Source organism: Stenella coeruleoalba, assembly GCF_951394435.1.
Source record: "Stenella coeruleoalba genome assembly, contig: scaffold_37, whole genome shotgun sequence".
NCBI lineage: Eukaryota > Metazoa > Chordata > Mammalia > Artiodactyla > Delphinidae > Stenella > Stenella coeruleoalba.
The window spans coordinates 1509093-1527229 of NW_027645927.1; the positions used below are offsets into that span (position 1 = coordinate 1509093).

Sequence of the window (18137 nt, forward strand, 5' to 3'; positions counted from 1 at the left end):
GGCAAATTTAACTCTCATTTCCCACCAGGAAGAGGAATTAACCAAAGGCTCAGCATGCCGGGCCGGAACCAGATTAGGGCCTGAAGCCATCCTGCGGTGTTGCGGCCAGGTCACAAGAAAGCGAGTTGAAGAAAGGAGCTCAGGGGCACTGTAATTCACAAACATGCAGAGTTATAAATGACAGCTATCGTCCAAAAATAGACTGAAGTAAGGCTGCCAAGAGGACTTGAAAGCGGGGCAGAATTGCAGGAAACCGATTTCAGGAGGTAGACTGGAATTGCATTGAAAGCATAGGAAAAGAGGCAGAACGTCCACAATGATGCACTTGGCCAAAAAGGGCGTATGCGTTTTTTCCTGAATATATTCAGGAAAAAACGCATACGCCCTTTTTGGCCAACCAAGCAAGCTTGCAAAGGAAATCTGCACTACAATGAAGTCTCACTTCCCCCCGGTGAAAAGGGCCATCTGAAAAAAGTGTAAAATCCAGAAAGGCAGGACAGGCCATGGAGAACTGGGAGCCTTGTTATGCTGATGGGCGGGATGTAAATTGCCAACAGACACTCGGGAGAAGTGTATGGTGTTTCCTGAAACATCTAAAAAACAAAGCAACAGAGCCTAGGGCACTGCCACTTATGGTCCTATAGCTTAGGGAAATTAAAATCCAAAAGAAACAGCCACCCCAAAGTTTGGGACGCCTCTGTTTACAAGAACCTCGTTTACAGTACAAGTTCAACATCACAGAAAGTGAAAAATGGATAAAGAAGTTGTGGTATTTACTTACAAAGCAATAACACTCAGCAATGAAATCTATGTCATCAGGCCCTTAGCAGCACAATGAGTGGATTCAGGTATGATGATTCTAACTGAAATAAGTCACACAGAAAAAGAAACATCATAAGATATCAGTAATACACGGAATGGAAACTTGGCTACACAGGAACTGAATTACAGAACAGAACAGGGTCTCAAATTTAGAAAACCAACTTATGCTTGCTTAAGGGTAAAGGTGAGTTGGGGTGCTGCATAAAACCAGAGATTGAAATGAGCACAGATAAAGTTCCTTAAGTCAAATATGGAATAGACAAGAGCTACTCCTTGCTCAACGAAATGGACTCAACACCGCATATTAAACGCCTAAGAATGTACCTGACTAGTAAGTATCTTAAAACCTATGGATTGCTATGTCTCCGAAAGAGAATCAAGCATGTGTACAGGGGCATAAACGCAGCAGTGATAGGATTGGAGAGGTTCGGTGAGCAAATGAAGACCGTTTGAAGTCATATTGCATGGTACCCATTCCACGGGTTTCAACTACCCAGGTTTAAGGTATTCTTCCTTCAGCTAAAACATGCATGTGGAACCCAAGTATGATCAACCATGTGAACGGGAGACGTGTTCAAATATGTCTCAGTTTTCCTCCCCTGGTGCTCGGGTGCAACATTCCAGACGCTTTACTAACACTCTCCACACTTGGAGAGTCAGCGCCTTTAACCTCCTGTTTGGCCCAGTTTGCAATTTCTGCAGAAGATGAACAGGAATAGCGAGAACCAATGAGAGGCTAGCTGGAGGTGTCTGGACGGGCAAATTTAACTCTCATTTCCCACCAGGAAGAGGAATTAACCAAAGGCTCAGCATGCCGGGCCGGAACCAGATTAGGGCCTGAAGCCATCCTGCGGTGTTGCGGCCAGGTCACAAGAAAGCGAGTTGAAGAAAGGAGCTCAGGGGCACTGTAATTCACAAACCTGCAGAGTTATAAATGACAGCTATCGTCCAAAAGTAGACTGAAGTAAGGCTGCCAAGAGGACTTGAAAGTGGGGCAGAATTGCAGGAAACCGATTTCAGGAGGTAGACTGGAATTGCATTGAAAGCATAGGAAAAGAGGCAGAACGTCCACAATGATGCACTTGGCCAAAAAGGGCGTATGCGTTTTTTCCTGAATATATTCAGGAAAAAACGCATACGCCCTTTTTGGCCAACCAAGCAAGCTTGCAAAGGAAATCTGCACTACAATGAAGTCTCACTTCCCCCCGGTCAAAAGGGCCATCTGAAAAAAGTGTAAAATCCAGAAAGGCAGGACAGGCCATTGAGAACTGGGAGCCTTGTTATGCTGATGGGCGGGATGTAAATTGCCAACAGACACTTGGGAGAAGTGTATGGTGTTTCCTGAAACATCTAAAAAACAAAGCAACAGAGCCTAGGGCACTTCCACTTATGGTCCTATAGCTTAGGGAAATTAAAATCAAAAAGACACAGCCACCCCAAAGTTTGGAACGGCTCTGTTTACAAGAACCTCGTTTACAGTACAAGTTCAACATCGCAGAAAGTGAAAAATGGATAAAGAAGTTGTGGTATTCACTTACAAAGCAATATCACTCAGCAATGAAATCTATGTCATCAGGCCCTTAGCAGCACAATGAGTGGATTCAGGTATGATGATTCTAACTGAAATAAGTCACACAGAAAAAGAAACATCATAAGATATCAGTAATACACGGAATGTAAACTTGGCTACACAGGAACTGAATTACAGAACAGAACAGGGTCTCAAATTTAGAAAACCAACTTATGCTTGCTTAAGGGTAAAGGTGAGTTGGGGTGCTGCATAAAACCAGAGATTGAAATGAGCACAGATAAAGTTCCTTAAGTCAAATATGGAATAGACAAGAGCTACTCCTTGCTCAATGAAATGGACTCAACACCGCATATTAAACGCCTAAGAATGTACCTGACTAGTAAGTATCTTAAAACCTATGGATTGCTATGTCTCCAAAAGAGAATCAAGCATGTGTACAGGGGCATAAACGCAGCAGTGATAGGATTGGAGAGGTTCGGTGAGCAAATGAAGACCCTTTGAAGTCATATTGCATGGTACCCATTCCACGGGTTTCAACTACCCAGGTTTAAGGTATTCTTCCTTCAGCTAAAACATGCATGTGGAACCTAGAGTATGATCAACCATGTGATCGGGAGACGTGTTCAAATATGTCTCAGTTTTCGTACCCTGGTACTTGGGTGCAACATTCCAGACGTTTTACTAACACTCTCCTGACTTGGAGAGTCAGTCCCTTTAACCTCCTGTTTGGCCCAGTTTGCAATTTCTGCGGAAGATGAACAGGAATAGTGAGAACCAATGAGAGACTAGCTGGAGGTGTCTGGACGGGCAAATTTAACTCTCATTTCCCACCAGGAAGAGGAATTAACCAAAGGCTCAGCGTGCCCTGCCAGAACCAGATTAGGGCCTGAAGCCATCCTGCGGTGTTGCGGCCAGGTCACAAGAAAGCGAGTTGAAGAAAGGAGCTCAGGGGCACTGTAATTCACAAACCTGCAGAGTTATAAATGACAGCTATCGTCCAAAAATAGACTGAAGTAAGGCTTCCAAGAGGACTTGAAAGCGGGGCAGAATTGCAGGAAACCGATTTCAGGAGGTAGACTGGAATTGCATTGAAAGCATAGGAAAAGAGGCAGAACGTCCACAATGATGCACTTGGCCAAAAAGGGCGTATGCGTTTTTTCCTGAATATATTCAGGAAAAAACGCATACGCCCTTTTTGGCCAACCAAGCAAGCTTGCAAAGCAAATCTGCACTAAAATGAAGTCTCACTTCCCCCCGGTCAAAAGGGCCATCTGAAAAAAGTGTAAAATCCAGAAAGGCAGGACAGGCCATGGAGAACTGGGAGCCTTGTTATGCTGATGGGCGGGATGTAAATTGCCAACAACCACTCGGGAGAAGTGTATGGTGTTTCCTGAAACATCTAAGAAACAAAGCAACAGAGCCTAGGGCACTGCCACTTATGGTCCTATAGCTTAGGGAAATTAAAATCAAAAAGACACAGCCACCCCAAAATTTGCAACGCCTCTGTTTACAAGAACCTCGTTTACAGTACAAGTTCAACATCGCACAAAGTGAAAAATGGATAAAGAAGTTGTGGTATTTACTTACAAAGCAATATCACTCAGCAATGAAATCTGTGTCATCAGGGCCTTAGCAGCACAATGAGTGGATTCAGGTATGATGATTCTAACTGAAATAAGTCACACAGAAAAAGAAACATCATAAGATATCAGTAATACACGGAATGTAAACTTGGCTACACAGGAACTGAATTACAGAACAGAACAGGGACTCAAATTTAGAAAACCAACTTATGCTTGCTTAAGGGTAAAGGTGAGTTGGGGTGCTGCATAAAACCAGAGATTGAAATGAGCACAGATAAAGTTCCTTAAGCCAAATATGGAATAGACAAGAGCTACTCCTTGCTCAACGAAATGGACTCAACACTGCATATTAAACGCCTAAGAATGTACCTGACTAGTAAGTATCTTAAAAGCTATGGATTGCTATGTCTCCGAAAGAGAATCAAGCATGTGTACAGGGGCATAAACGCAGCAGTGATAGGATTGGAGAGGTTCTTGAGCAAATGAAGACCCTTTGAAGTCATATTGCATGGTACCCATTCCACGGGTTTCAACTACCCAGGATTAAGGTATTCTTTCTTCAGCTAAAACATGCATGTGGAACCTAGAGTATGATCAACCATGTGATCGGGAGACGTGTTCAAATATGTCTCAGTTTTCGTACGCTGGTACTCGGGTGCAACATTCCAGACGCTTTACTAACACTCTCCCGACTTGGAGAGTCAGTCCCTTTAACCTCCTGTTTGGCCCAGTTTGCAATTTCTGCGGAAGATGAACAGGAATAGCGAGAACCAATGAGAGGCTAGCTGGAGATGTCTGGATGGGCAAATTTAACTCTCATTTCCCACCAGGAAGAGGAATTAACCAAAGGCTCAGCGTGCCGTGCCAGAACCAGATTAGGGCCTGAAGACATCCTGCGGTGTTGCGGCCAGCTCACAAGAAAGCGAGTTGAAGAAAGGAGCTCAGGGGCGCTGTAATTCACAAAACTGCAGAGTTATAAATGACAGCTATCGTCCAAAAATAGACTGAAGTAAGGCTGCCAAGAGGACTTGAAAGCGGGGCAGAATTGCAGGAAACCGATTTCAGGAGGTAGACTGGAATTGCATTGAAAGCATAGGAAAAGAGGCAGAACGTCCACAATGATGCACTTGGCCAAAAAGGGCGTATGCGTTTTTTCCTGAATATATTCAGGAAAAAACGCATACGCCCTTTTTGGCCAACCAAGCAAGCTTGCAAAGGAAATCTGCACTACAATGAAGTCTCACTTCCCCCCGGTCCAAAGGGCCATCTGAAAAAAGTGTAAAATCCAGAAAGGCAGGACAGGCCATGGAGAACTGGGAGCCTTGTTATGCTGATGGGCGGGATGTAAATCGCCAACAGACACTAGGCAGAAGTGTATGGTGTTTCCTGAAACATCTAAAAAACAAAGCAACAGAGCCTAGGGCACTTCCACTTATGGTCCTATAGCTTAGGGAAATTAAAATCAAAAAGACACAGCCACCCCAAAGTTTTGGACGCCTCTGTTTACAAGAACCTCGTTTACAGTACAAGTTCAACATCGCAGAAAGTGAAAAATGGATAAAGAAGTTGTGGTATTTACTTACAAAGCAATATCACTCAGCAATGAAATCTGTGTCATCAGGCCCTTAGCAGCACAATGAGTGGATTCAGGTATGATGATTCTAACTGAAATAAGTCACACAGAAAACGAAACATCATAAGATATCAGTAATACACGGAATGTAAACTTGGCTACACAGGAACTGAATTACAGAACAGAACAGGTTCTCAAATTTAGAAAACCAACTTATGCTTGCTTAAGGGTAAAGGTGAGTTGGGGTGCTGCATAAAACCAGAGATTGAAATGAGCACAGATAAAGTTCCTTAAGTCAAATATGGAATAGACAAGAGCTACTCCTTGCTCAACGAAATGGACTCAACACCGCATATTAAACGCCTAAGAATGTACCTGACTAGTAAGTATCTTAAAACCTATGGATTGCTATGTCTCCGAAAGAGAATCAAGCATGTGTACAGGGGCATAAACGCAGCAGTGATAGGATTGGAGAGGTTCGGTGAGCAAATGAAGACCGTTTGAAGTCATATTGCATGGTACCCATTCCACGGGTTTCAACTACCCAGGTTTAAGGTATTCTTCCTTCAGCTAAAACATGCATGTGGAACCCAAGTATGATCAACCATGTGAACGGGAGACGTGTTCAAATATGTCTCAGTTTTCCTCCCCTGGTGCTCGGGTGCAACATTCCAGACGCTTTACTAACACTCTCCACACTTGGAGAGTCAGCGCCTTTAACCTCCTGTTTGGCCCAGTTTGCAATTTCTGCAGAAGATGAACAGGAATAGCGAGAACCAATGAGAGGCTAGCTGGAGGTGTCTGGACGGGCAAATTTAACTCTCATTTCCCACCAGGAAGAGGAATTAACCAAAGGCTCAGCATGCCGGGCCGGAACCAGATTAGGGCCTGAAGCCATCCTGCGGTGCTGCGGCCAGGTCACAAGAAAGCGAGTTGAAGAAAGGAGCTCAGGGGCACTGTAATTCACAAACCTGCAGAGTTATAAATGACAGCTATCGTCCAAAAGTAGACTGAAGTAAGGCTGCCAAGAGGACTTGAAAGTGGGGCAGAATTGCAGGAAACCGATTTCAGGAGGTAGACTGGAATTGCATTGAAAGCATAGGAAAAGAGGCAGAACGTCCACAATGATGCACTTGGCCAAAAAGGGCGTATGCGTTTTTTCCTGAATATATTCAGGAAAAAACGCATACGCCCTTTTTGGCCAACCAAGCAAGCTTGCAAAGGAAATCTGCACTACAATGAAGTCTCACTTCCCCCCGGTCAAAAGGGCCATCTGAAAAAAGTGTAAAATCCAGAAAGGCAGGACAGGCCATTGAGAACTGGGAGCCTTGTTATGCTGATGGGCGGGATGTAAATTGCCAACAGACACTTGGGAGAAGTGTATGGTGTTTCCTGAAACATCTAAAAAACAAAGCAACAGAGCCTAGGGCACTTCCACTTATGGTCCTATAGCTTAGGGAAATTAAAATCAAAAAGACACAGCCACCCCAAAGTTTGGAACGGCTCTGTTTACAAGAACCTCGTTTACAGTACAAGTTCAACATCGCAGAAAGTGAAAAATGGATAAAGAAGTTGTGGTATTCACTTACAAAGCAATATCACTCAGCAATGAAATCTATGTCATCAGGCCCTTAGCAGCACAATGAGTGGATTCAGGTATGATGATTCTAACTGAAATAAGTCACACAGAAAAAGAAACATCATAAGATATCAGTAATACACGGAATGTAAACTTGGCTACACAGGAACTGAATTACAGAACAGAACAGGGTCTCAAATTTAGAAAACCAACTTATGCTTGCTTAAGGGTAAAGGTGAGTTGGGGTGCTGCATAAAACCAGAGATTGAAATGAGCACAGATAAAGTTCCTTAAGTCAAATATGGAATAGACAAGAGCTACTCCTTGCTCAATGAAATGGACTCAACACCGCATATTAAACGCCTAAGAATGTACCTGACTAGTAAGTATCTTAAAACCTATGGATTGCTATGTCTCCGAAAGAGAATCAAGCATGTGTACAGGGGCATAAACGCAGCAGTGATAGGATTGGAGAGGTTCGGTGAGCAAATGAAGACACTTTGAAGTCATATTGCATGGTACCCATTCCACGGGTTTCAACTACCCAGGTTTAAGGTATTCTTCCTTCAGCTAAAACATGCATGTGGAACCTAGAGTATGATCAACCATGTGATCGGGAGACGTGTTCAAATATGTCTCAGTTTTCGTACCCTGGTACTTGGGTGCAACATTCCAGACGTTTTACTAACACTCTCCTGACTTGGAGAGTCAGTCCCTTTAACCTCCTGTTTGGCCCAGTTTGCAATTTCTGCGGAAGATGAACAGGAATAGTGAGAACCAATGAGAGACTAGCTGGAGGTGTCTGGACGGGCAAATTTAACTCTCATTTCCCACCAGGAAGAGGAATTAACCAAAGGCTCAGCGTGCCCTGCCAGAACCAGATTAGGGCCTGAAGCCATCCTGCGGTGTTGCGGCCAGGTCACAAGAAAGCGAGTTGAAGAAAGGAGCTCAGGGGCACTGTAATTCACAAACCTGCAGAGTTATAAATGACAGCTATCGTCCAAAAATAGACTGAAGTAAGGCTGCCAAGAGGACTTGAAAGCGGGGCAGAATTGCAGGAAACCGATTTCAGGAGGTAGACTGGAATTGCATTGAAAGCATAGGAAAAGAGGCAGAACGTCCACAATGATGCACTTGGCCAAAAAGGGCGTATGCGTTTTTTCCTGAATATATTCAGGAAAAAACGCATACGCCCTTTTTGGCCAACCAAGCAAGCTTGCAAAGCAAATCTGCACTAAAATGAAGTCTCACTTCCCCCCGGTCAAAAGGGCCATCTGAAAAAAGTGTAAAATCCAGAAAGGCAGGACAGGCCATGGAGAACTGGGAGCCTTGTTATGCTGATGGGCGGGATGTAAATTGCCAACAACCACTCGGGAGAAGTGTATGGTGTTTCCTGAAACATCTAAGAAACAAAGCAACAGAGCCTAGGGCACTGCCACTTATGGTCCTATAGCTTAGGGAAATTAAAATCAAAAAGACACAGCCACCCCAAAATTTGCAACGCCTCTGTTTACAAGAACCTCGTTTACAGTACAAGTTCAACATCGCACAAAGTGAAAAATGGATAAAGAAGTTGTGGTATTTACTTACAAAGCAATATAACTCAGCAATGAAATCTGTGTCATCAGGGCCTTAGCAGCACAATGAGTGGATTCAGGTATGATGATTCTAACTGAAATAAGTCACACAGAAAAAGAAACATCATAAGATATCAGTAATACACGGAATGTAAACTTGGCTACACAGGAACTGAATTACAGAACAGAACAGGGACTCAAATTTAGAAAACCAACTTATGCTTGCTTAAGGGTAAAGGTGAGTTGGGGTGCTGCATAAAACCAGAGATTGAAATGAGCACAGATAAAGTTCCTTAAGCCAAATATGGAATAGACAAGAGCTACTCCTTGCTCAACGAAATGGACTCAACACCGCATATTAAACGCCTAAGAATGTACCTGACTAGTAAGTATCTTAAAAGCTATGGATTGCTATGTCTCCGAAAGAGAATCAAGCATGTGTACAGGGGCATAAACGCAGCAGTGATAGGATTGGAGAGGTTCTTGAGCAAATGAAGACCCTTTGAAGTCATATTGCATGGTACCCATTCCACGGGTTTCAACTACCCAGGATTAAGGTATTCTTTCTTCAGCTAAAACATGCATGTGGAACCTAGAGTATGATCAACCATGTGATCGGGAGACGTGTTCAAATATGTCTCAGTTTTCGTACGCTGGTACTCGGGTGCAACATTCCAGACGCTTTACTAACACTCTCCCGACTTGGAGAGTCAGTCCCTTTAACCTCCTGTTTGGCCCAGTTTGCAATTTCTGCGGAAGATGAACAGGAATAGCGAGAACCAATGAGAGGCTAGCTGGAGATGTCTGGATGGGCAAATTTAACTCTCATTTCCCACCAGGAAGAGGAATTAACCAAAGGCTCAGCGTGCCGTGCCAGAACCAGATTAGGGCCTGAAGACATCCTGCGGTGTTGCGGCCAGCTCACAAGAAAGCGAGTTGAAGAAAGGAGCTCAGGGGCGCTGTAATTCACAAAACTGCAGAGTTATAAATGACAGCTATCGTCCAAAAATAGACTGAAGTAAGGCTGCCAAGAGGACTTGAAAGCGGGGCAGAATTGCAGGAAACCGATTTCAGGAGGTAGACTGGAATTGCATTGAAAGCATAGGAAAAGAGGCAGAACGTCCACAATGATGCACTTGGCCAAAAAGGGCGTATGCGTTTTTTCCTGAATATATTCAGGAAAAAACGCATACGCCCTTTTTGGCCAACCAAGCAAGCTTGCAAAGGAAATCTGCACTACAATGAAGTCTCACTTCCCCCCGGTCCAAAGGGCCATCTGAAAAAAGTGTAAAATCCAGAAAGGCAGGACAGGCCATGGAGAACTGGGAGCCTTGTTATGCTGATGGGCGGGATGTAAATCGCCAACAGACACTAGGCAGAAGTGTATGGTGTTTCCTGAAACATCTAAAAAACAAAGCAACAGAGCCTAGGGCACTTCCACTTATGGTCCTATAGCTTAGGGAAATTAAAATCAAAAAGACACAGCCACCCCAAAGTTTTGGACGCCTCTGTTTACAAGAACCTCGTTTACAGTACAAGTTCAACATCGCAGAAAGTGAAAAATGGATAAAGAAGTTGTGGTATTTACTTACAAAGCAATATCACTCAGCAATGAAATCTGTGTCATCAGGCCCTTAGCAGCACAATGAGTGGATTCAGGTATGATGATTCTAACTGAAATAAGTCACACAGAAAACGAAACATCATAAGATATCAGTAATACACGGAATGTAAACTTGGCTACACAGGAACTGAATTACAGAACAGAACAGGGTCTCAAATTTAGAAAACCAACTTATTCTTGCTTAAGGGGAAAGGTGAGTTGGGGTGCTGCATAAAACCAGAGATTGAAATGAGCACAGATAAAGTTCCTTAAGCCAAATATGGAATAGACAAGAGCTACTTCTTGCTCAACGAAATGGACTCAACACCCCATATTAAACGCCTAAGAATGTACCTGACTAATAAGTATCTTAAAACCTATGGATTGCTATGTCTCCGAAAGAGAAACAAGCATGTGTACAGGGGCATAAACGCAGCAGTGATAGGATTGGAGAGGTTCGGTGAGCAAATGAAGACCCTTTGAAGTCATATTGCATGGTACCCATTCCACGGGTTTCAACTACCCAGGTTTAAGGTATTCTTCCTTCAGCTAAAACATGCATGTGGAGCCTAGAGTATGATCAATCATGTGATCGGGAGACGTGTTCAAATATGTCTCAGTTTTCCTCCCCTGGTACTCGGGTGCAACATTCCAGACGCTTTACTAACACTCTCCCGACTTGGAGAGTCAGTCCCTTTAACCTCCTGTTTGGCCCAGTTTGCAATTTCTGCGGAAGATGAACAGGAATAGCGAGAACCAATGAGAGGATAGCTGGAGGTGTCTGGACGGGCAAATTTAACTCTCATTTCCCACCAGGAAGAGGAATTAACCAAAGGCTCAGCATGCCGGGCCGGAACCAGATTAGGGCCTGAAGCCATCCTGCGGTGTTGCGGCCAGGTCACAAGAAAGCGAGTTGAAGAAAGGAGCTCAGGGGCACTGTAATTCACAAACATGCAGAGTTATAAATGACAGCTATCGTCCAAAAATAGACTGAAGTAAGGCTGCCAAGAGGACTTGAAAGCGGGGCAGAATTGCAGGAAACCGATTTCAGGAGGTAGACTGGAATTGCATTGAAAGCATAGGAAAAGAGGCAGAACGTCCACAATGATGCACTTGGCCAAAAAGGGCGTATGCGTTTTTTCCTGAATATATTCAGGAAAAAACGCATACGCCCTTTTTGGCCAACCAAGCAAGCTTGCAAAGGAAATCTGCACTACAATGAAGTCTCACTTCCCCCCGGTGAAAAGGGCCATCTGAAAAAAGTGTAAAATCCAGAAAGGCAGGACAGGCCATGGAGAACTGGGAGCCTTGTTATGCTGATGGGCGGGATGTAAATTGCCAACAGACACTCGGGAGAAGTGTATGGTGTTTCCTGAAACATCTAAAAAACAAAGCAACAGAGCCTAGGGCACTGCCACTTATGGTCCTATAGCTTAGGGAAATTAAAATCCAAAAGAAACAGCCACCCCAAAGTTTGGGACGCCTCTGTTTACAAGAACCTCGTTTACAGTACAAGTTCAACATCACAGAAAGTGAAAAATGGATAAAGAAGTTGTGGTATTTACTTACAAAGCAATATCACTCAGCAATGAAATCTATGTCATCAGGCCCTTAGCAGCACAATGAGTGGATTCAGGTATGATGATTCTAACTGAAATAAGTCACACAGAAAAAGAAACATCATAAGATATCAGTAATACACGGAATGTAAACTTGGCTACACAGGAACTGAATTACAGAACAGAACAGGGTCTCAAATTTAGAAAACCAACTTATGCTTGCTTAAGGGTAAAGGTGAGTTGGGGTGCTGCATAAAACCAGAGATTGAAATGAGCACAGATAAAGTTCCTTAAGTCAAATATGGAATAGACAAGAGCTACTCCTTGCTCAACGAAATGGACTCAACACCGCATATTAAACGCCTAAGAATGTACCTGACTAGTAAGTATCTTAAAACCTATGGATTGCTATGTCTCCGAAAGAGAATCAAGCATGTGTACAGGGGCATAAACGCAGCAGTGATAGGATTGGAGAGGTTCGGTGAGCAAATGAAGACCGTTTGAAGTCATATTGCATGGTACCCATTCCACGGGTTTCAACTACCCAGGTTTAAGGTATTCTTCCTTCAGCTAAAACATGCATGTGGAACCCAAGTATGATCAACCATGTGAACGGGAGACGTGTTCAAATATGTCTCAGTTTTCCTCCCCTGGTGCTCGGGTGCAACATTCCAGACGCTTTACTAACACTCTCCACACTTGGAGAGTCAGCGCCTTTAACCTCCTGTTTGGCCCAGTTTGCAATTTCTGCAGAAGATGAACAGGAATAGCGAGAACCAATGAGAGGCTAGCTGGAGGTGTCTGGACGGGCAAATTTAACTCTCATTTCCCACCAGGAAGAGGAATTAACCAAAGGCTCAGCATGCCGGGCCGGAACCAGATTAGGGCCTGAAGCCATCCTGCGGTGTTGCGGCCAGGTCACAAGAAAGCGAGTTGAAGAAAGGAGCTCAGGGGCACTGTAATTCACAAACCTGCAGAGTTATAAATGACAGCTATCGTCCAAAAATAGACTGAAGTAAGGCTGCCAAGAGGACTTGAAAGTGGGGCAGAATTGCAGGAAACCGATTTCAGGAGGTAGACTGGAATTGCATTGAAAGCATAGGAAAAGAGGCAGAACGTCCACAATGATGCACTTGGCCAAAAAGGGCGTATGCGTTTTTTCCTGAATATATTCAGGAAAAAACGCATACGCCCTTTTTGGCCAACCAAGCAAGCTTGCAAAGGAAATCTGCACTACAATGAAGTCTCACTTCCCCCCGGTCAAAAGGGCCATCTGAAAAAAGTGTAAAATCCAGAAAGGCAGGACAGGCCATTGAGAACTGGGAGCCTTGTTATGCTGATGGGCGGGATGTAAATTGCCAACAGACACTTGGGAGAAGTGTATGGTGTTTCCTGAAACATCTAAAAAACAAAGCAACAGAGCCTAGGGCACTTCCACTTATGGTCCTATAGCTTAGGGAAATTAAAATCAAAAAGACACAGCCACCCCAAAGTTTGGAACGGCTCTGTTTACAAGAACCTCGTTTACAGTACAAGTTCAACATCGCAGAAAGTGAAAAATGGATAAAGAAGTTGTGGTATTCACTTACAAAGCAATATCACTCAGCAATGAAATCTATGTCATCAGGCCCTTAGCAGCACAATGAGTGGATTCAGGTATGATGATTCTAACTGAAATAAGTCACACAGAAAAAGAAACATCATAAGATATCAGTAATACACGGAATGGAAACTTGGCTACACAGGAACTGAATTACAGAACAGAACAGGGTCTCAAATTTAGAAAACCAACTTATGCTTGCTTAAGGGTAAAGGTGAGTTGGGGTGCTGCATAAAACCAGAGATTGAAATGAGCACAGATAAAGTTCCTTAAGTCAAATATGGAATAGACAAGAGCTACTCCTTGCTCAATGAAATGGACTCAACACCGCATATTAAACGCCTAAGAATGTACCTGACTAGTAAGTATCTTAAAACCTATGGATTGCTATGTCTCCGAAAGAGAATCAAGCATGTGTACAGGGGCATAAACGCAGCAGTGATAGGATTGGAGAGGTTCGGTGAGCAAATGAAGACCCTTTGAAGTCATATTGCATGGTACCCATTCCACGGGTTTCAACTACCCAGGTTTAAGGTATTCTTCCTTCAGCTAAAACATGCATGTGGAACCTAGAGTATGATCAACCATGTGATCGGGAGACGTGTTTAAATATGTCTCAGTTTTCGTACCCTGGTACTTGGGTGCAACATTCCAGACGTTTTACTAACACTCTCCTGACTTGGAGAGTCAGTCCCTTTAACCTCCTGTTTGGCCCAGTTTGCAATTTCTGCGGAAGATGAACAGGAATAGTGAGAACCAATGAGAGACTAGCTGGAGGTGTCTGGACGGGCAAATTTAACTCTCATTTCCCACCAGGAAGAGGAATTAACCAAAGGCTAAGCGTGCCCTGCCAGAACCAGATTAGGGCCTGAAGCCATCCTGCGGTGTTGCGGCCAGGTCACAAGAAAGCGAGTTGAAGAAAGGAGCTCAGGGGCACTGTAATTCACAAACCTGCAGAGTTATAAATGACAGCTATCGTCCAAAAATAGACTGAAGTAAGGCTGCCAAGAGGACTTGAAAGCGGGGCAGAATTGCAGGAAACCGATTTCAGGAGGTAGACTGGAATTGCATTGAAAGCATAGGAAAAGAGGCAGAACGTCCACAATGATGCACTTGGCCAAAAAGGGCGTATGCGTTTTTTCCTGAATATATTCAGGAAAAAACGCATACGCCCTTTTTGGCCAACCAAGCAAGCTTGCAAAGCAAATCTGCACTACAATGAAGTCTCACTTCCCCCCGGTCAAAAGGGCCATCTGAAAAAAGTGTAAAATCCAGAAAGGCAGGACAGGCCATGGAGAACTGGGAGCCTTGTTATGCTGATGGGCGGGATGTAAATTGCCAACAACCACTCGGGAGAAGTGTATGGTGTTTCCTGAAACATCTAAGAAACAAAGCAACAGAGCCTAGGGCACTGCCACTTATGGTCCTATAGCTTAGGGAAATTAAAATCAAAAAGACACAGCCACCCCAAAATTTGCAACGCCTCTGTTTACAAGAACCTCGTTTACAGTACAAGTTCAACATCGCACAAAGTGAAAAATGGATAAAGAAGTTGTGGTATTTACTTACAAAGCAATATCACTCAGCAATGAAATCTGTGTCATCAGGGCCTTAGCAGCACAATGAGTGGATTCAGGTATGATGATTCTAACTGAAATAAGTCACACAGAAAAAGAAACATCATAAGATATCAGTAATACACGGAATGTAAACTTGGCTACACAGGAACTGAATTACAGAACAGAACAGGGACTCAAATTTAGAAAACCAACGTATGCTTGCTTAAGGGTAAAGGTGAGTTGGGGTGCTGCATAAAACCAGAGATTGAAATGAGCACAGATAAAGTTCCTTAAGCCAAATATGGAATAGACAAGAGCTACTCCTTGCTCAACGAAATGGACTCAACACCGCATATTAAACGCCTAAGAATGTACCTGACTAGTAAGTATCTTAAAAGCTATGGATTGCTATGTCTCCGAAAGAGAATCAAGCATGTGTACAGGGGCATAAACGCAGCAGTGATAGGATTGGAGAGGTTCGTGAGCAAATGAAGACCCTTTGAAGTCATATTGCATGGTACCCATTCCACGGGTTTCAACTACCCAGGATTAAGGTATTCTTTCTTCAGCTAAAACATGCATGTGGAACCTAGAGTATGATCAACCATGTGATCGGGAGACGTGTTCAAATATGTCTCAGTTTTCGTACGCTGGTACTCGGGTGCAACATTCCAGACGCTTTACTAACACTCTCCCGACTTGGAGAGTCAGTCCCTTTAACCTCCTGTTTGGCCCAGTTTGCAATTTCTGCGGAAGATGAACAGGAATAGCGAGAACCAATGAGAGGCTAGCTGGAGATGTCTGGATGGGCAAATTTAACTCTCATTTCCCACCAGGAAGAGGAATTAACCAAAGGCTCAGCGTGCCGTGCCAGAACCAGATTAGGGCCTGAAGACATCCTGCGGTGTTGCGGCCAGCTCACAAGAAAGCGAGTTGAAGAAAGGAGCTCAGGGGCGCTGTAATTCACAAAACTGCAGAGTTATAAATGACAGCTATCGTCCAAAAATAGACTGAAGTAAGGCTGCCAAGAGGACTTGAAAGCGGGGCAGAATTGCAGGAAACCGATTTCAGGAGGTAGACTGGAATTGCATTGAAAGCATAGGAAAAGAGGCAGAACGTCCACAATGATGCACTTGGCCAAAAAGGGCGTATGCGTTTTTTCCTGAATATATTCAGGAAAAAACGCATACGCCCTTTTTGGCCAACCAAGCAAGCTTGCAAAGGAAATCTGCACTACAATGAAGTCTCACTTCCCCCCGGTCAAAAGGGCCATCTGAAAAAAGTGTAAAATCCAGAAAGGCAGGACAGGCCATGGAGAACTGGGAGCCTTGTTATGCTGATGGGCGGGATGTAAATTGCCAACAGACACTCAGGAGAAGTGTATTTTGTTTCCTGAAACATCTAAAAAACAAAGCAACAGAGCCTAGGGCACTTCCACTTATGGTCCTATAGCTTAGGGAAATTAAAATCAAAAAGACACAGCCATGGGCTTCCCTGGTGGCACAGTGGTTGAGAGTCTGCCTGCCGATGCAGGGAACACGGGTTCGTGCCCCGGTCCGGGAAGGTCCCACATGCCGCGGAGCGGCTGGGCCCGTGAACCATGGCCGCTGAGCCTGCGCGTCCGGAGCCTGTGCTCCGCAACGGGAGAGGCCACAGCAGTGAGAGGCCCGCGTACCGAAAAATAAAAAAAAAAAATAAATAAACAAAAAAAAGACACAGCCACCCCAAAGTTTGGGACGCCTCCGTTTACAAGAACCTCGTTTACCGTACAAGTTCAATATCACAGAAAGTGAAAAATGGATAAAGAACTTGTGGTACTTACGTACAATGCAGTATCACTCAGCAATGAAATCTATGTCATCAGGCCCGTAGCAGCATAATGAGTGGATTCAGGTATGATGATTCTAACTGAAATAAGTCACACAGAAAAAGAAACATCATAAGATATCACTAATACACGGAATGTAAACTTGGCTACACAGGAACTGCATTCCAAAACAGAACAGGGTCTCAAATTTAGAAAACCAACTTATGCTTGCTTAAGGGGAAAGGTGAGTTGGGGTGCTGCATAAAACCAGAGATTGAAATGAGCACAGATAAAGTTCCTTAAGCCAAATATGGAATAGACAAGAGCTACTCCTTGCTCAACGAAATGGACTCAAAACCCCATATTAAACGCCTAAGAATGTACCTGACTAGTAAGTATCTTAAAACCTAAGGATTGCTAGGTCTCCAAAAGAGAATCAAGCATGTGTACAGGGGCATAAACGCAGCAGTGATAGGATTGGAGAGGTTCGGTGAGCAAATGAAGACCCTTTGAAGTCATATTGCATGGTACCCATTACAAGGGTCTCAACTCTCCAGGTTTAAGGTATTCTTCCTTCAGCTAAAACATGCATGTGGAACCCAGAGTATGATCAACCATGTGAACGGGAGACGTGTTCAAATATGTCTCAGTTTTCCTCCCCTGGTACTCGGGTGCAACATTCCAGACGCTTTACTAACACTCTCCCGACTTGGAGAGTCAGTCCCTTTAACCTCCTGTTTGGCCCAGTTTGCAATTTCTGTGGAAGATGAACAGGAATAGCGAGAACCAATGAGAGGCTAGCTGGAGGTGTCTGGACGGGCAAATTTAACTCTCATTTCCCACCAGGAAGAGGAATTAACCAAAGGATCAGCATGCCGGGCCGGAACCAGATTAGGGCCTGAAGCCATCCTGCGGTGTTGCGGCCAGGTCACAAGAAAGCGAGTTGAAGAAAGGAGCTCAGGGGCACTGTAATTCACAAACCTGCAGAGTTATAAATGACAGCTATCGTCCAAAAATAGACTGAAGTAAGGCTGCCAAGAGGACTTGAAAGCGGGGCAGAATTGCAGGAAACCGATTTCAGGAGGTAGACTGGAATTGCATTGAAAGCATAGGAAAAGAGGCAGAACGTCCACAATGATGCACTTGGCCAAAAAGGGCGTATGCGTTTTTTCCTGAATATATTCAGGAAAAAACGCATACGCCCTTTTTGCCCAACCAAGCAAGCTTGCAAAGGAAATCTGCACTACAATGAAGTCTCACTTCCCCCCGGTCAAAAGGGCCATCTGAAAAAAGTGTAAAATCCAGAAAGGCAGGACAGGCCATGGAGAACTGGAAGCCTTGTTA

The 18137-nt window shown here is 44.1% G+C and overlaps 1 long non-coding RNA gene across 19 annotated transcripts in view; it reads right to left on the reverse strand.

Annotated features, from left to right (window-relative positions):
• LOC307181459 overlaps positions 1–18137 on the reverse strand; it is a 1863373-nt gene that overhangs the window by 464898 nt on the left and 1380338 nt on the right. The window contains exon 4 of one of the 19 annotated variants that reach the window (XR_013826809.1): positions 8679–8756. The exons of the other annotated variants lie outside the window; for them this stretch is intronic. This is a non-coding gene — a long non-coding RNA (uncharacterized lncRNA). The remainder of the gene's footprint in view (positions 1–8678; positions 8757–18137) is intronic. 19 annotated transcript variants of the gene reach the window in all.